The sequence below is a fragment of the Rhinopithecus roxellana genome, chromosome 3 (genome assembly GCF_007565055.1).
Source record: "Rhinopithecus roxellana isolate Shanxi Qingling chromosome 3, ASM756505v1, whole genome shotgun sequence".
In the NCBI taxonomy this organism is placed as follows: Eukaryota; Metazoa; Chordata; class Mammalia; order Primates; family Cercopithecidae; genus Rhinopithecus; species Rhinopithecus roxellana.
The window spans coordinates 113,043,827-113,066,712 of NC_044551.1; positions in this window are offsets into that span (position 1 = coordinate 113,043,827).

Below are 22,886 nucleotides of genomic sequence, written 5' to 3' on the forward strand. Positions count from 1 at the left end.
GTTCTTATACTTCCCAACATTATATACCTAACTGTTCCTTAATTTAAAGTTCAGCTCATGTACAAATTTTATTTTGCAATCAAGTTTTATTTACTTGTTTATAGAGTTTGGTTTGTCATTGCTTTTGGTCAGCTCTGCAAGGTTTGAGCCATTTGTAACCTTTGAATATTTATATAGTATCTATCTATCTACATCTATTTTTATATAATGTATGATAGTTGTAACCTAAAGAGTAAAACAAAGATTTCAAGCTCCATGGAAGTCTAGGTCAAGAAGAGATGAGTTAGCCATTGGCAAACGAAAGTATTCTAGTGTCTGTCTTTCTTACATCACTTTCCTCTTTCTCTGGATAGCAGAACTCCATGTTGATCTTTCCACTCCACTTTGTCTTTATTAATAGAGTTACAAGTCTCAGTGCCCTGCCCTCCTGGCTGCAGATTCAGGCCTGGATGATCACAGTGCCACATCTACTTGGCCAGGATAGTTGACTCAAGTGTGAACACCTATTCCAAATCCAACAGAGAACTCCTCTGGAATATTTATATATGGACACAGAGAAAGGAGAATTTTTCTCCTCTTTTTTGCTTTCATTTTGGATTGTGAGCCATAAGAATACCATTCAGGAGTTATACCTACTTGTTCAGGCCAGATGGAAGACATCCAGATGGAAGAACATTTGCTAGGGAAAAAAAAAAAAAAACATAAGGCTACTGCCCAAGGAGAACATATCTAAAAATGGAGCACAGTGACAGACACATATTTAATGAGCCCTTAGAGACTGGATGCCACCTCTACCCTTTGATTTCCCAACAAAATCCCTTTTCTTTTTCTTGGTATAAACTTGATAGAATTGGGTTTCTGTCATTTGAAACTGCACAAGTGCTTGACTAATCCTTGACCCCTTAGTTATCTTCCAAATCACACTAGGTGCATACATATCCTCCCCATGCATCCACAGTTGGCTGTGTTCCACTGAATTCCTTATCATATGAGCATCCAAACAGGTATGATTTTATTAAATTAGTATTAGTGTAGTTGCTCTAAAGAGAATATGAGCAACTTCAGCCTAGTATTATACTTTCCTTAAGCTGTAGCCTTCTCCTAGAAGTATTCCTTGTTGAGTAGTTCTTTGCCCTAGTGTTCAGACTTTAGTACTGAACTAGGACATTTGTCCACCCCTGGTGCAATTAGAGCCTCAATTTTACATTGCTGAAGACCTAGCACAATCAGAAGGAATGTTTCCTGGAGACTTGTCTTCTTGGTTCTCAAGATTACCAAAGGGCATTTTAGAAAGAAAATGATTATGAGTCTACATGAAATGCAACAAGATTTTATGGCAATCAAGACTGACTTTAGAAGGCAGCTGGAAAACAGGACACTCCTCCTCCCACCCTTTCTCCTCCCCAACAAATGCCATATGTCTGTTCACAATGCATTCTGGCTCACTGCTATGTGGTTGACCTTCGATACTGAAAAAATGCCAAAACACTTGGGACCTAATTTTCCTTTCAGCTAATTGTTATAGTCACATTTAATATGGTTGAGGGAAAAAATGAAAATTATGACAAGCCGACCTGAAATTCTTTAAAGTAGTCCATCAATAAGACACATCTCTGGATACTTCATAATATTTGTGATGGTTCAGAGAAGAAAGAGTCTTTGGGGCCCTTGAAAAATGATGCTTCTGTTGCCTAGGGATATATTCAGAACCACTTCAGCATTTATGTCATCTGTAGAAAAACTAAAAAACACTAGGTTGGTGCAATTACTTTTACACCCGCCTGATAGAACCTTTTCACTTCCTTTTTCTATGAGCAGTTAATTCAATTTCAGGTTACTATATTGGATGCAGAACAGTTGATAGAGGAGTTTGCTATTCCACGTGTGGCATAGTAGAATGAGGAGACTTTTTATCGCATCTGTATAGTAAGTGAAATTTCCTCCCCAAATTAAAATGGCTTTTGTGTTGGTTTCTTAGGGCTGCCGTAACAAAGTACCACAAACTAGGTGTCTTAAAATGACAGGCATTTATTCTTTCACAGTTCTGGGGACTAGAAGTCTGAAATCAAGGTGTTGGCAAGGCCAGCCACCCTCTGAAACCTGTAGAGGAGAACCTTTTATTGCTTCTTCCAGCTTTTGGTGTTTGCTGCCAATCTTGGCATTCTTTGGCTTGTAGATGCCTCACTCCAGTCTCTGCCTCCTTGGTTGCATGGCCATCTTCTTCCTGCGTGTCTCTCTTATGAGTACAATAGTTATGTTGGATCAGGGCCCACTCTAATTCAGAATGATCTCATTTTAACTTGATTTTTCAGATTACATGTGCAAAGACTCTTTTCAAATAAGATGACATTCCGAGGTACTATGAGTGAGGACTTTAACATATTTTGGGGAGAACATGATTCAACCTTTAACAGCTAAATTGTTGCCTGACTGTAAAATTAATACATGCTTGTTGTAAAAAAGAGAGGTATAAAGAAGAAATTAAAAATCATCTAGATTCCTCCCACCAAAAATAACCATGTTAACAATTTGGTGAAAGTCTTTTCAAATATATCTCAAAATGTTTTTTTTCTTATATCGGCAGAAATAAGTCAAGTTCAAGGACAGAAGCAGTTAAAGATGTCTACAGTTTTGTGGAGATTATAACAAATGATGCTGTGATGTGTTTTTTTTTGTTTGTTTGTTTCTCTTTTTAGTTGCACTTGTGCAATTACTTCTTTAGGATAAATGCTTAGAAATACAATGTCTGTGTAGAAGAAAAATACGCATTTTTATACATATTATCAAGTTATCCCCTAGAAAGAATGGAGTAACTCCATTCCCACCAATAATACATAAGAACTCTTGTTTCTCCCATCTTCTTTGTCCTATAGATTACAAGTATTAGGATGATATATGTTAAAAACTTCAAATTTATGAATATTTCTATGTTCTCCTATATGAAATTTTAAAACATGGTATTTCTTTATTGTTAGGTAATAAACATGAATGCATTTTTTTTTTCTTGAGACGGAGTCTGACTCTGTCACCCAGGCTGGAGTGCAGTGGCACGATCTCGGCTCACTGCAAGCTCTGCCCCCGGGTTCATGCCGTTCTCCTGCTTCAGCCTCCTGAGTAGCTGGGACTACAGGCGCCCACCACCACGTCCGACTAATTTTTTTTTTGTAGTTTTAATAGAGATGGGGTTTCGCCGTGTTAGCCAGGATGGTCTAGATCTCCTGAACTCATGATCCGCCCGCCTGGGCCTTCCAAAGTGCTGGGATTACAGGCGTGAGCCACCGCACCCAGCCCGAATCCATAATTTTAATCTAGTATTTTCCCACTTTGATAAATGTCTAATTCTGACCCATCCACAACATGTTTTTAGTACAGGGTATGGAATTGCAATCCAGAGATTTAGAATGAACTGAGTTTTATTTCTTTATTAAGTCACTCTAAAAATTATATTGTTTGGGAATGTGAATGAGAAATTTAGTGTGTTTCCTGTTTGCCTTTCCAAGAGATCAAGTTTATTTAATAAAAGGCCTTGTACTAATTCACAGAAAAATGCATACTCTTCAAAAAGTAATCAGGGACATAATGTTGAGCCATGGTAATAAGCAGTACTTTTAGCTTCCATACTCATAATTGAATTTATCGGCATTCTTGCTGTAACTAAACCCTTTTCTCTCCCATTCAGCCTATGAGGTTGTAAGAAAGCAAATGATATTATAGAGTTAATCTTGACTCCATTTTAATGTGTTTTCTTTAAATTGCAATCTTGGCACACTTGGGCCTTTTGATTATCAGTAGTTCAAATTATTTGCCAACCACCTTTCAACTCTTTAGAATGGGCTTGATGTTAAGACCCCTGGTTTAGAGAGGCACTGATATTTTTTTTTTTTATAGCAGAAAAGCATAAGCTCAGAGAGAACTATTCTCTCCCTAGAGAAAATCTGTAACGAGTTATATGAGAGGCTCCAAATCCAGCTTACTGAAACAAGCACTGTTTCCAGATAAAATGAAGACAATATCCCTGCATATCTCTTTCCCAGATCCTTCACGTGGATTCACTATTGAGGAACACTTGCTCCCAAAATACACTCTTCTTCACACTGGCCTTTTACTGCTAACTTTGTATTGGATTGGTGGGTGATTCTGTCTATTATTTCGACCTCATTGACATGTGTTCAAGGAGAGGTAGCCCCAACACCTTGTCTCAAGTGGATGACATTTCCTGTCAGTAACTTGCTATTTAGCTACAGAGACCAGCCTCCTCATCCTTATCTCTTTAAAGGAGTAAATGAATACAAATTAAAGTTTTAATCTCAGACTGTAACATCAATGGTATTTTCACTACAAGTAGTTCCATAATGGTCTCATTACTGCTCCTAAGTGCAATACACTGAGACGTCTAAATTGCCGAATTGCCACTACATATATTCTTTGAGAAAAGGTATCCAGGTAACCATGGCAATTGTGTCTCCAGGCAGGATGGGAGTGGGCTGGGAAACTATTTCATTAATTGAAGGGAAGAGACTGAAAAGAGATTTTCAAGCTTTAGATCAGAGAAAGAAAAAAAGAAAAGGTAGATCTCACAACCTTATTTTGTTTTCATTATTAGATTACGCAACCCAGGGAAACTCCAAACGATTTGAAAGGTTCAGAGAAATCATAAGATTAAATAACAGCAGCATTCTTAGCCTTTCCACATTATTACAGTGGTTGACCTGTACCAGATTTTATTTGGTTGGGTTTTATATAGTTTGATTGAAACTCGATATATCTCCTGAGAAAGCTGAATTGTGTTCCACGATTTAAAGAGAGAGAGAGAGAGAAAAAAAAAAAGGGAGAATACTCACAGGAGTGGGAAGACTGTGTAGGTGGTATAAGAGCTCTATTTATTTCAAGTTGATAGCATCTGAAAAGGCTGATTTTATCAGTAAAATTCATTTGCAACCTTTCTTCCCTGCCCTCCACCCTTGGTAGTCCTCAACCTTTAAAATAATTTATTAAAGGTAAAGAAATACTGTGATGAAAAAAGGAAACAAATGTCTGATCTGGTCTCTCAGAGGAGTCTAATAGTTTGTTTTCATTGAAAAGGTATTGCAAATTAGTGATTAGATCAGCTTCTGTTATTTAACCAAAGATGCCCTCTTGTAACTTACTGTGTTGACTCTTTGACAAGTATGTTCTAACTTAAGATTTGCTGTAGACAAACTGACTTCTAGTATACATTGGCCATAGTTGTGGAATTATTTTTCAAATTAGGCCAACATACAGCACTTCAGTGACCCATGTTAAATCTCTGTAACTCCTGATGAATACCTGCTTTGTACTCCCCACACACTATACTATCTAGTTAATTCAGGAAGAAAAATAGAAGACATGAGGTGCAACTATTACCAAACAGGGACGTGAAGATTTGGGTATGTTCTTCAGGTTCCTTCCTCAAAGTTTAAATCCACTTTTCATCAATCACTGGGAGAGGTAATGTAGGAAATTTTATTTACAGAAATGAGGAAAGCAACCTAAAACTGGGTGGATAATTATTCACCAAATGGATTTTATTTTATAACAAACATTTCTTTTCTGCCAAACAGATTTTTATCTTAGAAAGCAAATACTTTTCCAGAATTGGGCCAGAAATCATGGTCTGAATTGTAATAAGTCATTTGGTCACTGTCCAAGTCCAATATATTGACTACCTTGCTCCCCACTGCAACCCAGAGGCTTTTTGTAACAAGGAGCTAAAGTTATGTTGCTGTAGCAGCTGCTGCTGGTGTTTTCTTAAGGGCTGTGTGCCCAGGGTGCACCCACTGGAGAGGCAATGGTAAATAAAAATAGCAATTTGTTTTCCTAAAGTTTAGAGGACAGTGGGGGAAAGCATTTTCAGCCTTGTCATCAGGGATAACATGGTTTTATATTGTGCGCACATGAGTCTAATTTTTGAAGACAGAAAATCATTGTATAAGGCAATTCGATTTGAGAAAGAATCTTACTGATGGTATGCAAGAAGAGCCATTGTTTTCAAGAATGAGCTGAGATGTGTGTCAGATCTTTCTAATAGCCAGGTGTTACTATGGACCCCTGCCTAATGGTCAGTGTGTCATCAGCTGCTGGCAACTCTTACCTTATAAAGACAAATACTGGGATTGTGCAGAGCCTGAAGGGTGACACGAGGCTGAGTGAGATTTCTTACATTTGCGCTGTTGATTCTAATTCACAATTTAGTTTCTGAGCCAAGCCAGCTATCAGTCATGTGAAATCTATAAAGTGATTTATCTAAAATCTCTTTATCCCTGCGTTCCCTTTTAGACACTGTACCACTTAAGCAATAGCCTTACACAAAAGGACATACAATTAGCTAGTAGCACGTGTAGCCCAACTACCCCTGTGCACACTTAAGCAATCAACTTGTAGCAGTACCAGATGCAGAGAGACAAGTCTTCTTTTCCCATCTTTCAAAGGTGGCTCTGATATCTGTCTTCCCCCGTCCCCCCACCACTGCTTGGAGTATTATAGGACACCAACAACAGCTCACTTGCCAAGCGATGCTTGAATTCATGGTAATTGCTCCTCCTTCCCAGTTCTGGGGTGTAAGTGAGAGTCTCTCATTGCAAATTTCATTTTCAAAAGGCAGTGCAATCAATAGTGTTACTTTTCTGAGCCCCAAGTCTGTTGCTTAGCCTCAGCATCTCCAATGACTGTGGGTCTATTAGCATAAGCTAGAACTGTAAGTGGTGAATATTTTTATTATCTAAAATTACACTAGAACTGTTAGGCCAAAAGATTACAATTTGTCACTGAATGTGGATGTATGGAGAATTGTATGTAGAGTATATAAAATCTTTTCTATGTCTAATTTGCATTGCAAATTGAGAAGCTAACCAGAGGTCTTGAGGAAATAACATAAATAAAACATGGCTTCACTACTGCAAATGCTCAATTCATGTCAGAGGAGGCCAAAGCCATTACAGAAGGATTGTTTCCATCTAAACAATTCCCATCTCACATACTTCCCCTCTAAAGTGGCTGCCAATAGGACGGGAATTGGGTGGATGGGGTGGGGGTGGGGGTATCTGTTTAGACAGCTTTGAAAAATACTCAGCAGAGAAAGCCTGAGAGAGTGTTCCTCAAGAAAGTCAAAGTCAAGGCTCAGTCCTGCATCTTGTTTTGTGTTGAACATCCTCACAACTGAAGGAAAGACAGCAACCTGCTCTTCAGTTTCAGCCCCAAAAAATCAGAGATCCACACAAAGTCGGTAACCAGACAAAGCTCATTACTAAAGGTTTAGGAAAAAATTCCGTAATATGAGGCAGATGCCTGGGTTAGTTTACAGACAACATTCAAGATCTCTCAAAATATGAACTTCAACTTCAGTGGATATTTGTTATATTTCTGCACAGCATTTATGCTCTCTTCTTGTGACAACAGCACCCCAATTCTACTCTGGGGTCTAACTCTTCTTTATTCTGCCTGCATGTGCTTTGTGCCTACTTCATAATTTCCAAAGGCAGAACGTGTGGTTTAGACATCTGTGCATTCTGTCCTCTAGTGATTGGATTGGGATCAACAGGGACCACCATGTGACTCAAATTTGGTCAATCAGTGTCAACGAAATTCATTTCCTGTTTTCTCTGGAACTGTTGGAGAAGTGGACTGTCTCAGTGGCTGAGCTTGGTGCTTGGTGTAATGAGATGATGGAGGCTTGGAGCTACAGCCAGAGAACAGAGCCAATGGGACAGAAGCCAAGTTGAGAGGCCAGAAGAAAGACACAAGGTGCCTAACTAAATACAAGGTTCAAAGCCTTATATACCTGGGGCCAGCCCTATTTTGTGACTCTGTTTGATGAGGCAATACATTCTCTTGTGGCTCAAATCACTTTGGATCAGACTTTCTGTGAGAGATCTAATGGCTATATGCACCTTCCTCACCACTGTCCTTTCACATCTGACCATCTACCACTTCCTTCTTTGGAGCTGCTGTAAGTGAACTTGGCTTAGCCACGCAACCCTGTGTTCTCATGAGTCCATGCCTTTGCTTATGCTATCACTTCACAAGGAATGCCCTTGCATTCTCTTCTTTTCCTCAAGGCCAAATCCCACTAATCACCTTTCATGTTCAACCCAATCATCTTCTCTGTAAAGGTATTCCTAATGAAGTGGTGGCATAAGCAAAGGCATGCACTCATGAGAACACAGGGTTGTGTGGCTAAGCCAAGTTCTCTTCATTCATATTTTTCTCCTACTCCCCTCAAGGCAAAATTTAAAACTTCCCATGCTGTGTTAATATAACCATTTCCCTTACCCTATAAAGCCTTAACACTTTACGCAAATACTTTTTGAGACTGTCCATCTCTCCCATGAGGCTTTAAGATTGGGGACTATGTTTATTCAACATTCAGAGGCAGGAAACATTGTTAAGGGCATGAGCTGTCTTTGGATGCAGACTGTCTAGGTTTAAACACTGGCTCTGCTACTTCCTAGGGTGTTTGGCTTAAATATATTACCTATTCTGTCTGTGCTTTGGTTTCCTCATTTATACAACGAGGATAATGTTAATATCTATTTGTCTTATAGGTTAGTTGGGAGGATAAAATGACTTAATGCATGTGAAGTCCTTGGTACTGTTTCTGGAAGATAGTAAAATTTCAATAAATATTAGCTATTATTATTACATTTCTAGTTTCTAATAATGCCTGATGTACGTACACAAAAATATAAATGCAACAATGAAAAGAAGGCTTAAATTCTTTAAGTCTTATATATGAAGTAGAGAACAAAGGGAGAAAAAGAAATAACTTAATCTTTATAATTTTGTTTTCTTAAATTCATGTGTTCCTATGAGAAATCATGAATCATTAAAGATAATTTGGCTAATTTGGGGAGATTTGTTCATATTCATTCATTTGGTGCAAAAACTTCTATTAAGAGGGCAATATGATTGGACCTGAGAGTTAAAATTAAGATAATATCCTTCCTTTCAAGAGGCTCATGGTTTAGTAGATACATTTGACAGGTAAGTAAGTAAGTATAATTGAGTGAATATGCAACAACAGAAGTATGCACACATACCATGAGGGCATAGAGTGATGTTTCCTGAAACTGCTGTACATAAGACTCATCTAAAGACTTTGTTAAAAAATCACAGAATCTCAGAAGGGGCACCCACGGAGCTTCTGAAACACTGGGTTTGGGGTCATGTATCTGTACTTGTAACAGAGCTTCATGGGTAATTCCTGGCCTAAAAGACAGGATAATAACTTTTTGCCTGAATAGGTCAAGGAATGCTACATGGTGAAGGTGATACATGTGCTAGTACTTACAGATAATTAGGAGTTTGCTAACATTTGACATGAGTGGTACTATTAAGCTTCAATAGTTTTGTTTTTTTTTTTTTTTACAGTCAACAAAGTGAAGAGACAACCAACAGAATGGGAGAAAATATTTGCAAACTATCTATCCAACAAGAGATTAATAACCAGAACTTATAAGGAGCTCAAACAACTCAATGGGAAAAAAATCTTAATAATTTGATTTAAAAAATTGGCAAGAGCTCTGAATAGATATTTCTCCAAAGAAGACATACAAATGGCAAACAGGCAAATGTAGAAGCACTCAATGTCATTGATCATCTGAGAAATGCGAATCCAAACTACAATGAGATATCATCTCATGCCAGTTAAAATAAAAACCAGTTAAAATGGTTTTTATCCAGACAGGCAATAACAAATGCCACTGAGGAAGTAGAGAAAAGGCAAGCCTCTTACACTCTTGGTGGGGATATAAATTAGTACAACCACTATGTAAAACAGTATGTAGATTCCTTAAAAAACTAAAAATAGAGCTACCATGTCATCCGGCAATCCCACTGCTAGGTATATTCCCAAGGAAAGGAAATCAGTATATCAAAGAGCTATCTGGACTTCCATGTTTATTTCAGCACTATTCACAATATCCAAGATTTGGAAGCAACCTAAGTGTCCATCAACAGATGAATAAAGAAAACATGGTACCTATACACAATAAAATACTATTCAGCCATAAAAAAGAATGAGGTTCTGTCATTTGCAACAACACGGATGGAACTGGAGTACCTTATGTTAAGTAAAACAAGCCAGACATGGAAAGACAAGCAATTGAACTCATGGAGACAGAGAGTAGAATGATGGTCACCAGAGAGTAGGAAAGGTAGTGGGGGTAGGAAGAGTGGGGATTAATGGGTCCAAAAATATAATTAGATAAAATAAGTAAGAGCTAGTATTTAATAGCACAACAGAATGATTACTGTCAACAATAATTTATTATACTTTAAAAAATAGCTAAAAGGATATAATTGGAAGGTTTGTAACACAAATAAATGATGAATGCTTGAGGTGATGGACGCTCCATTTATCCCGATGTGATTATTGTGTATTGTATGCCTGTATTAAAATATCTCATGTACCTCATAAATATGTACACCTATAATGTACTTGTAAAAATTAAAAATAAAACATTTTAAAATCAGGCAATCAGGGAACTTTGAACATGATAGATAATTTATGATATTAAAGAAGTACTGTTAGCTTTTTAAAGCACCATTTAAAAATGAATATCTTTGCTGATATCACTGCCAAAGACAGAGCACAGAGCCTGACAGTTGTTCCACTTATCCCAAAGAATGTCACATTTTAAAAAAAAATTTAAGTTTCAAGTTGGCAGCACAGTGAATCACCTGGAAAGCCCTTGAAATATGGTGACATTTGGGGCCCATCCCCTGAAGTTCAGGTTCAACTGCTCTGAGACAGGGTCAAACATCAGTACTTTTCCAAGTACTGACAGTTCTTTTTAATGCTTTTAAAAAGTAGTGACAATAAATATTCAGCCAAAGAATCACTGTTTAGGCTGTACATAGTATCCCTAGAAAGACTCTAAGTGCTGGACCTAACATCACAAGTTGTGTGCTCCCAGACGCCAAGACGGACCAAGTCTCTTGCTTGAATAAATGTCAAAAGAGGGTGACTAAAGTCATGGTATAATTTCCAAGGTTTACACTGACAAATTAATGCTGTTAGCACAAAATATGATACAACAACATAGGTATGCCACTTACCAGGTAATTAACAGATATATAAGATATATTTAATTCTTAGTGCCAAAAATTTTTAGACAATATGGATAAAACATTAAAGGGTGTAAATGCAGTCATCTTTCAATCCTGGTAGTGCAGTACTATGATGGTATACAACCTCAGGTAGAGATAAGGTCAAGCATCTAAATTTGAGATTTTTCATGACCGAAAGGCCCAGGCAAATGGCCCTTTGATACAAGGCCTCCACCTACCACTTGGCAGTTCTTCAAATTCACTCCTGGAGATGAACTCCAGATTTAAATAAAGCATTATTTCTGAGAACGGGACTCTGGAATCTCTTTTTTGTTTGTTTGGTTTTTTTAATCTCAGCTTTATTGAGGTATAATGTATAATAGAATGTATAGAATATATGCATTTTAAGTGTACAAATGATGAGTTTGATGAGTTTTGATAATTATTATACCCAGGTAACCATTAACTACCAACATGATTAAGATATAGAACATTTCCATTCCCCGTTGAAAGTTCCTTATGCCTTTTTTATTTTTTAAATTAAGTTCCAGTGTGTATGTGCAAGATGTGCAGGTTTGTTACATAGGTAAATGTGTGCCATGGTGATTTGCTGCACCTATCAACCCATCACCTAGGTATTAAGCCCGGTATGCATTAGTTATTTTTCCTGATGCTCTCCCCCATCTCCCAACAGATCCCTCCCAATAGACCCCAGTGTGTGTTTTTCTTCTCCTCAAGTTCATGTATTCTCATTGTTCAGCTCTCACTTATAAGTGAGAATATGAGGTGTTTGGTTTTCTGTTCCTGTGTTAGTTTGCTGAGGATAATGACTTCAAGCTTCATCCATGTCCCTGCAAAGGACATGATCTCATTCCTTTTCATGGCTGCATAATATTGCATAGTATATATGTACCACATTTTTAAAATCCAGTCTATCATTGATGGGCATTTGGGTTGATTCCACGTCTGCTATTGTGAATAGTGCTGCAGTGAACCTATGCATACATGTATCTTTATAATTGAATGTTTTTTATACCTTTGGGTATATACCCAGTAATGGGATTGCTGGGTCAAATGGTATTTCTGGTTCTAAATCTTAAAGGAATCGCCACAGTGTCTTCTACAATGGTTGAACTAATTTACATAGAATCTCTGTTTTGTTTTTTTTTTAAATCTCCTCAGTGACTTAACATAGCTGATCCACCCTGGCATTTGAGGATCAAGGAAATTTATAATCTTTAGCACTTTTGTAATGCTGAGATTCTACAAATAAAATTCTACCTATCTGAGTAAACTGAAAATATTATTATCATGATCTTCAATATCTTCCCATGGGAGTAAGGGAATAATTCTCCCTTTCTTTCTTGCACTGCTGATTTTTCAAATCCTTTCTTTGGGGTGACCAAGTCTTTCATAATGATCACTTATTATTACAAACCAAGATAAACACCACCATAAAGTACCCTGGTGATTTTTTTCTCCATTCATTCACTCTTTTTGACAGACAACAGCATCCTGATGGGGCACCTCTTTTCCATCACTGTGTGTGATCTTAGTGAGGCTGTCAATCAAGATGCCTTGCATGTGATCCAAGCTAAAATGATCACTTTGTCTCTCTCAAGACTTTGGACGTTGAGCTGAGCTACACAAGGATGGGGAAAAACGTTGGGGTCGATTAATTCCTGGAATAGCCTTCAGATGAGACTATCAACTGGAGACATCGACACACTAGCTGCCCAGTTCCAACCCTTTCTCAGCTAGATTTTCAATGTGCTGAACTACCTATGTTCTGCCAACAATGTCCTGTTTTGCTAACTTTAGCCAGGATCAGTTTCTGTTGCTTGCAACTGAAGAACTCTATAAGGTACAATGTTATAAGCAAGGCAGTAATACTATCTGTATAGTCTGGAACTGTGGGATCTGGTCTGGTGATAAATTATAGCTAAGGTTGGTGGAAAGCGTGAGTGAGTGAGATTGTGTGACTAACCTTGGCTGTTAGGTATGTGAGAGTTGTCAGCTTAAGGAAATGGATGACCTGGATGGTTATCCACTTCAGACAAAATGTTAGCAAATGAATAGAAACAGCAGATAATAAGTGAGAGGGGTAGGGGACTAAAATCATAGTAAATTTAGTAAGATAGTTGCAAAGTTTCAAAATAAAACCCATCTCTGAGGTTAATGGATAAAATATGTCAAAAATGATAAACAATATTTAGAATCCCTGGCTTCACAAGCCAAACGCCAAATGGCTAATAGTCAGTTACATGCCCTTCTGCTAATCGAAACAGAGCACTGAGTTATAAACTAGAAAATGTAGTAAGAAATGCACATGAATCTGCATCTGAACAAAACTACTGATTGTGAATAAATCAGCAGTATGGCTTCTAATAAAGCATTTACTCTCCTCATTTGCTCGACCTGTAGCTGTTGCATTCAAAATACATACACATATACTTACACAGACATATCTATATTTGCAATTTATAATATGTCTGAAATGTAATACTACAGTTCATTTGCAAGGCTGCTACCAAGGCATCTGGAGTATAATTTTATCATCCAGGGCACAATGGATACACCACCTCCAAACATAGAACTCACTGAGTTGCCATATATTACTATAGTACAAGCATTTTATTTCAAACTGATGGGAACCTCACATAAGTTAGGGGAGGAAAGGCAAAAATCAATTCAGAGGTGTTAGTGGAGTTGGTCAAATACTTGTTATTTAAGTGACAAAAAGATATAAATGATACAAAACTGAATTTGCTAAATTGCCAGAAGAAAATGAATCCCACCAAGTGAAGAAGTGAATACGGCATAATGGCCAATGTTTATGGAATACTTAGCCTGTGTTAAACATTGTACTGAGCCTGTCAATAAACACAATCTCCATTAATTTTATAACAATCTCATGAAGTAGTTACTATTCCTATTTAACTGTTAAAAATAAGTTTCAGTGACTATCGGCTACTGAGGATGTATCCAATGCCAAACTCCTATGTAAGAATACATACATCTAAACACAAGTGTGGATATTTTAGTAAGACATTCAAAGTCAGAAAATAGGTAGAGATGTATGAAAAGAGAATTAGTAGCATCAAGTAGTTTGGTTGTTCGCTAAGAAAGAACTAATGTCTCCAGTATTTCTAAACTGGGGTATGAATATCTACTAATTGGTATCTGTGAGGTCGACTTGGGGGGCAGGTATGCATGAAATTTAATTTTCCCTATAAATACCACATTGTGCCAGCATTTCCCTGTAGAAGACAGGATCACATAGTTTGGTTTTACCAAGAGAGATTTTTTTTTTTTTTTTTTCAATTTGGGGAGCCATCAGAGCCAGTCTCTCTCCCTCCTCCGAACCTCACTCCTGGAAGGTGTTTTCTTGGTATTAGTTCTCCAGGACCTCAAAGTATATAAGGATACTTTAGCAAAACTACTGCCCTGCTAAAATGGAATGACTAACATTGAAATGATTCCCATGTCAGTTTTAAAATAGATCAGTTGGACCTCCAGAAAATGTATGAATTGAAAAGACGTGCTTCACTTAGAATAATAGTCTCCAATCTCATCCAGGTCAGGAATGGAAAACCAAACATTCCTGGGAGCTAATCTATGAGGATATAAATGCATAAGAATGACACAGTGGACTTTGGGAACCCAGGGAGAAAAGGTGGGAAGGGGGTGAGGGATAAAAGACTACAAACAGGGTACAGTATATACTGCTTGGGTGATGGGTGCACCAAATCTCACAAATCTCCACCAAAACACTTACTCACACACCACGAACACCACCGTTCCTCAATAACCTATGAAAATAAAAAATTAAAAGAAAGGAAAGAGAGCCCAGATCTTTAGAGAAACACACACCCAGTACATATGTGTGTGTATGTATATATATGTGTGTGTATGTGTATATATATGTGTGTGTGTGTATATATGTTGACTTGAGGGTATAGTGGCAATGATGCTATTGAGTGTTTCCTTCACTTAGTTCTTACCCCCAAAAGACCTATTTTCTAATCAGTAAAATAAACCAGGTACAATCCCATAGTGTAGGCATTTCCAAACTTCACTGATCATCAGAATAAAAACAGCCAGAGTTTCTTTGAATGCTTACTGTATAGGAAGAACCATGATGAATAACTTATCTGCCCAATGGTCCTCCCAAGTAGGTATAATTTCCCTCTTTCATAGATGAGGTAATAGACGCAGTCAGATTGAATTATTTGGCCATTAACTCATCTAGTGAGAGGGAAAACCGTAATTTAAACCTAAGCAGTCTTTACCAAGAACTCATACTCTACCAATTGTGCTAAAATATAGTATACTATTGTTGGAGCCTAGGGATCTGAATAATTAAAAGCCCCCAGATGATTCTTATGCATCCAGCTCAATACTGGTCCAAGAATCCACTGGTAAGTATTTGATGTGCTTATCAATCACCTGCAGATTTTGTTAAATTATAAATATTGATTCATTAGGTCTGGGTGTGGGCCTGAGAATCTGGATTTCTGACAAACTCCAGGTAATGTCAATGCTGTTGGTTCCTAGACTACATTTTGAATAGCAAGTCAATAGGGCACAGCACTCAGTTATACAATGTTTTAAATTATTCTGTAATAAAAACCATAAATTATGTCCCCAGATAAATTGGAAGCACTGAAGTATCAATTGTACAGTGTCTCCATACCCTAGTAGTACAAGACCCATAAAAATTAAGCCATTCAAATAATGCTTGGTAAGCAACTCTCAAGAGAAGTGCTATTCTGACTCTTTTTAACATCCAACACAAGAAGAACTGGAACAAAGGGGCTTGCTTACTCTCAGAGTACAGGTGTCCTGATTTACTTCTGCATGGAAGAGGTTACAGATTCTGTCTCTGTCTGGTCACTTGATAGGTTGTCATTAACAATAGTCTTCTTTCTATTACTTTTTTTTTTTTTCCCCCTGAGACAGAGTCTTGCTCTGTCACCCAGGGAGGAGTGCAGTGGCACGATCTCATCTCACTGCAATCTCTACCTCCCAGGTTCAAGAAATTCTCCTGCCTCAGCCTCCCGAGTAACTGGGATTACAGATGCCCACCACTGTGATGGCTAATTTTTGTAATTTTAGTGAGATGGGGTTTCACCATGTTGGCCAGGCTGGTCTCAAACTCCTGACCTTGTGATCCACCTACCTCAGCCTCCCAAAGTGCTGGGATTACAGGTGTGAGCCACTGAGCCTGGCCCAATAGTCTTTTTTCTAAGGAGTCTAAGAAGATATCTATGAAGGAATATCAACAAAGTCATTAGAAAACAGAACAAAGGTAAAAGACACATGTTCTTTGGGATTAAAAAAATTAAGTGCAAAAAACCCCACAATTTTCTCCCATCCAAGTTCCATTTAATTTTTTTATATTAGTTATTACAAGGTTTTTGCACAATTTATTCTCCTATACACTTTAATCTCATGAATGGAAAAAACTTTGCCTGCATTCTTGACTCCCATGCTCTTTGTTCTCCTATCTGATTCCCAACTATGTGGAACTGTCATCACAGAAAAATAATTGCCCTGGTCACTCCCCAAAAAGCTTGCTCAAGATTTTATCCACTTCTGTTTGACCAAAGATTAGTCTTTTGATCTTGGGGAAAAATATATCCAACTCAGTCAGCCAGCTTTTGAAATAACTCAGGATATTGTCATCAGGCATAGTTTAGAACCACTTCAAACTCAGGGTGCTCTCCATCTGTTTCCATAGGTCCCCCCATGCCAAACACACCAGTCCATAGACTTGAGATTCTACCTCTTTCCAGAAGACAATATGCATATGTATGTATATATCTGTCTTAGCCCATCTGGTCTACTATAACAAAGTACCATAGACTGAGTGCCTTAAACAACAAACATTTACTTCTCACAGTTCTGAAGGCTGGGAAGTCCAAGATCAAGGGGCCAGCAGATTTGGTGTCTAATGAGGGGCCTCTTCCTGGTTTTCAGATGGCCATCTTTCACGTGTCCTTACATCTTTACATGGTGGAAAGAGCAAGGGAACTCTCTGGAGTCTCTCTTTTGAGGGCATTAATCTCATTTATTGGGGTTCTATCTTCATGGCCTCATCCCCTCCCAAAGGTCCATCTCTTAATACCATCACATTGGGGGTTAAGATTTCAGCATATGAATTTTGGAATACATAAACATTCAGTCTATAGCCATATCCTAGAGTTTCAAATACATTTTGGAACTCAAATATTTTATTATTGGGAAGACATAAACCACCACGTCTTTCTCCAAGTAAAACATATTGCCCAATATTTTACCACTTGCAGTAAATATGTGCCTTGCCCTCTAGAGCTATGAGCTTCAAAATGGAGTGGACATACGCTACCCAGGTGAGTCTTATTTAAAAATGCAGATTTCTAGATTCTATGCTCAGCAATTCTGATTTAGGAGATCAACAGTCAGACTTAGAAATCTACAGTTGCATAAGCCTCCCATGTGGTCTTGCTTTAGAAGCTCATAGTTCAGAATGAGAGACAGCCATGTAAACAAATGACTGCAATCCGACATGATAAATTGAATGACAGAAGTGTGTACCATGCATAGTGCTAGCTGTAAGCAGTGGGGGCACAGTAGGAATTTTGCTTAGTCTAGACAATGATGTTAGAGGGTTCCTCAAACAGTGTATTTAAGTTGAGCTTTGAGAGAGCAGGGAAAATTCAGTAGGCACCAGTTGATGCGATATAAGCAAATAAATACATCTTTATTTGCATGATTGTTGGAGATAAAGTTAGGGGGCAGCGGGAGCAGGAATAGGCACCTGACACAAATGGTTGTGTAGGTTGTACTCTACTCAGCTTTAGGGCACCAGTCACACCATAGTCATCATAGTTTTGTACATTTATTGCAATTACTTTCTGACCTAGGGTAACACTGTATCTTGAAGAAATGGTCTCAGTTTCTAAGTTGTGCGAAGACCAGTGGGCTAGTGGTAGGTCTAGAGGAGCGGAAGTGGGAAGATCATATCCCTTGTTCACAGTTTACAGTCTCACACCTATCACTTCACAAGGAACACAGGGAATCCTGCAGGAAGAAAATGCTATAATTACAGCCTAGGTGTTGGCTGCATGTCAAAAAGATGTATCTGCTCAAAATATAAAGTGAACCTAGGACTGAGAGAAAAGGGTCAGATAATGAGGGAAGTAGGAAAATCTGAGTTGGAGGAGGATCATCAAACACCTATTTTTTTTTTTCTCCAAATGCCAGTGCCAAGACATTAATCAAACAACCCATATCCAGTGTTCTTCAGATACAACAGCAAGCAGCCATTAATTGCAGATTTCCCGAAGGCCCCGCCCATTCAAATTCCAGGCACCATCTATGAAGAGAAGTAACTTGTATTTTCCCTTGAGGACGCTCAGCTGCCACTGTCTCTAGCCCTTATCTGGGTCCTTGGAGCCCTTTACTCTGCATTGTCTTGGTATTCATTCCAAAGGCTTCAATCCCAGAGAGATCTTTCCATTCCATTTTTGAAGGAAATATCACTAGTTGATCTGCCTTCATGAGCACTTTCTGGGTGTGGCACATTTTCCTTCTAAGGAAAGATGAGGAATCCATAAAATTAGTGTTGGCCATCCTACCTCTGTAACCACTTATTACTTTATTACCATAACTACCCCAAATAATATTTATTCATTACTCTTCATATGCCAATTACACTAAATCTGTATTGTCATGATTTTCATTTCATCCTCACAAGATTTCCATAATGTAGCCATTATTAAACCTCATTTAGAGAGAACATCAAGATCCAGAGAGGTTATGTAACTTATCCTGAATCATGTAGTTAATAAACACTAGAGCCGGCATATAAACTCAAGACTGTCTAACTTGAAAGGCCATAGTATTAGTCAGTATATGATACTGCCTCTGACCTCTTTCCTTCAGATCATGAACTATATCATTACAATCTTCCTAGTGCCTTTGTGTGAACTTCACTCTTTGTATGTATTAACCAATGTAAACCTCACAACAACCTTACGCAATGGGTTCTATTATTTCCATTTCAGAGACGAGAAAACTATGGCACAGAGAAATTAAATTATATGCCCAAGAACATCCAGTTAGTAAGTAGTTGGAGGTGGGATCCAAACAATTCAAAAAAGCTATTGAGATCTTATTTCACATTTTGTTCTTATATAGTAGCCTTAATCCAACCAAAGCCAACATTTTTAAGGTGTTTTAATAAATATCTAGGAAATATTTATATCCAGATTTATAATAAAAAATTATAAAAATTATAATTTTTAATACTGATATCCAGATTTACAATTTAGTTCAGAGGGAGAGTATAGTAGAAACCCAGTTCAGCGGGAGACTATAGTAGAAACCCAGAAATTCTAAGTCTAAAGTCTTTGCCTTCAAATATGATAGTCCTTGGAAACTAAATAAAATTTTATCGTAAACAATCAAAACCTGCCTACCTAACATGCCTTCTTGGCATTAATATTTTCATTCAATTGTTCAATGATGGATGTGTGTTTACTGAGTGCCTGCACCTTCAGGGACTGGGGAATCCAAGGGGATTGAGACATAATCCCTGCCTTCAAAAAGCTTACAGTCTGGTGGAGACTCAGAAGGAAACAGTGATTGTAGTATAGGTATGTAGTGCATGATTAATTGCAAGCTCCATGAAGAGAGAGTCTCTGCCTTACTCTGCTTTATCTCCACCCAGCACCTCATCCATTGCCTGGCAGAGTGAGAATACAAATATTTATACATGCATGCTTGAATAAATGCATGCACTGTGGTGGTGCTGAGGAACTGCAGGGAGGGTTGGGGGGAAGGAGCTAAGTCAGCTGGGGATGAGACAGAGAGAACGACGGAAAGGCTTCTGGGTCCTTGAAGAGGTGCTTGAACTGTGTGCTGAAACTGAAGAATTTAGCAGCAGCAAGCCAGGCAAGGGAAGAGGAGGATGGGAGAAACAGACAAATAGACAAGAGCACTGTAAGTGAGTTGTGAGGCTGATGATGGGTCTGTCTATGCAAGGCTTTCCAGGTTTGGCTGGGGGAACATACAGAAAGGAGAACCAGCTGACATACTGAGGAAGAACAAGGGAGACTAGAAGCCGAGTAGACGACAATGAGAGAGCTCAAGAGGTCAGCAGGAGACAGATCATATGTCCCAAGCTAAGCATTTTGAACCTGACTCTGAAAGCCATGGAGGAGCCATTGATAAGTTTTAAGCAGGGAAATGTCATGATCACTTTTTGTTGATTGCAAAGTTGTAAACCCTTCTTTCCTAACCCTCTGTAGGGATGGCTGTGTTAGATAATACTACATTGTTCCTAGACTTAATGAGTAGAGGTTATCTACCTCCAGCTGTGTTTTAGACCTACCTGACTATAATTGTCCCTCCTAGGTTCTTACTCAGATTCCCTTGGCTCTATTGAGAGTATCTAGGATAGTCCCTAGTCCTTTTTTCTGCTGCAAAAAGCATTTCATCACTCAGATACTATCTGGTTACATGCGTAAAGAAAAGACAAACACACACTCTTTTTTTTTTTTTTTTCTTTTTTTTGATGGAGTCTCGCTCTGTCACCCACGCTGGAGTGCAGTGGCATAATCTCAGTTCACTGCAACCTCTGCCTCCTGGGTTCAAGCGATTCTCCTGCCTCAGCCTCCCGAGTAGCTGGGGTTAGAGTTACGGGCCACCGTGCCCAGCTAATTTTTGTATTTTTAGTAGAGATGGGGTTTCGCCACGTTTGTCAGACTAGTCTCAAACTCCTGACCTCGTGATCCACCCACCTCAGCCTCCCGAAGTGCACGCTCTTTTTTTTTTTTTTTTTTTTTTTTTTTTTTTTTTTTTTTTTTTTTTTTTTTGAGAGGGAGTCTTGTTCTGTCGCCCAGGCTGGAGTGCAGTGGTGTGATCTCGGCCCAATGCAACCTCCGCTTCCTGGGTTCATGCCATTCTCCTGCCTCAGCCTCCTGAGTAACTGGACTATAGGTGCCTGCCACCATGCCCGGCTAATTTGTCGTATTCTTTAGTAGAGACGGGGTTTCACTGTGTTAGCCAGGATGGTCTAGATCTCCTAACCTCGTAATCCACCCGCCTCGGCCTCCTAAAGTGCTGGGATTACAGGCGTGAGCCACCGCGCCCGGCCGTACACGCTCTTTTAAATAAAAGTCACTCAGAGTTTGAGCAGGACAGAAGACAGAAGTACAGTAATTAGAATGGAAAATCATTAGACCTACATGAAAATAGACCAAGCGATGTAGGCAAACCTAAACAAATTAGACTCTGAGCTCTGGCCAATGTGTCTTTCAGGCAGGGGATCAGCATCCTAGATGACAGATTTTTACATATTTGAGGAAAAGTAGTAACTTTCAAAATCAAATAAAAAGACAGGCATGATTTCTAGCATGCTGAAGCTGCAAGCCCTTTTTTGTTGTATAAGGTACACCTCACAGCTCCTCCCTGATGTTTAATTTATATGATTTATAAAACCAATGTATGCTTATTGTAAAATTCCAGGAATAGAGAAAAAATAATTTTAAGTAAAAATTATTCTTCATCCCACTAGAGTCAACCAGGCTTAACATTTTTGTACAACTCTTGCCTCAGCTTTTATCCTCCTGTGAAAACAATATTATTGTTGTTATTACCATTGCTGTTTAAAGAAATATTACCTTAGTTGTGTGATTTGCTTTTTTCCAGTTATACTGTGAATATGTATTGACATTATCATTGTTAAAGCACACAGAGTATTCCATTACGCAGTTGTACCATAATTGTATCAATATCGTCTTCATAAACACTTAAATTGTACCAATAACAACAACAAAAAAAGCTTAGGAAGGGGGAAGGCTATGATGAACACCAGTGTAGGCTATGATGAACACTAAGTGTAGCTACACTTAGCTAAATCTCATGTTTCTATGACTATTTACTTAGAATAAAATTCAAGAAGTGGAATAGCTGAGAGCCAAATGGCGTGCATGTTTAATGCCTGGGCTACATATTGATGAATTGTCCAAAGAGCTTGTATCCATGTACTATTTCACCAAAAAAAGTGTCTATTTTGCTCTATCTGTAGCAACTTTAAATATTATTTTTGATTCCAATTTTTGCCTACCTGATGGGTAAAAATTAGTACCACATTGTTATTTTAATATTTTATTTCTTTAATTACTAGTAAGCTTGAACACCTTTCCATATGATTATTAGGCATGTATTCTTTTTCATAAATCACACTTTCTTATCCTTTCCTCATATTTGTTTGGTGAAGCTTTTTATATGTTAAGAGTATTAACCCATTGAAAACCCATTTTATAGCCTGAATATTATAATTTGGTCCAGTCATCTACAGAGAGCATTCAGCCCAAAGTCTGCCCAACATCAGCACTAGATATTTAAGCTTAAGGAATCTATAGTCAGGAAGACATTGGTCCCCCATGGAGGAGCTTTTTTCAAAAGGAATGGATCATAAACCAAAAGGGATTTTCTATGGTGTCCCTATTAGTCAAACAAAGTGGTCTGACCCACTTTAGCTTTGGCAATTCCTGGTCCTCGCTTGTGTGTGTCCCTAGAGAACAGAATGAATTAAGGAGTCACTATCTAAGGTGTTTTCAAGAGAAAGCACTTTGGCAAAAGCTTATTTAGCTAGTCTGGGATTAATTTTCTTAAACAACCAGTTAGAGCTTCAAAAAGAAGGGAGTGAGTTAATAAACTCTTTGTGACATCCCTGCCCCCATACTCCCATTTAGTATAGTCTTCTGAGTCTGCACATGGTGGGGACTCTTCTTTCCACACGTGTATTCTGAGCCCTAGAAACACTC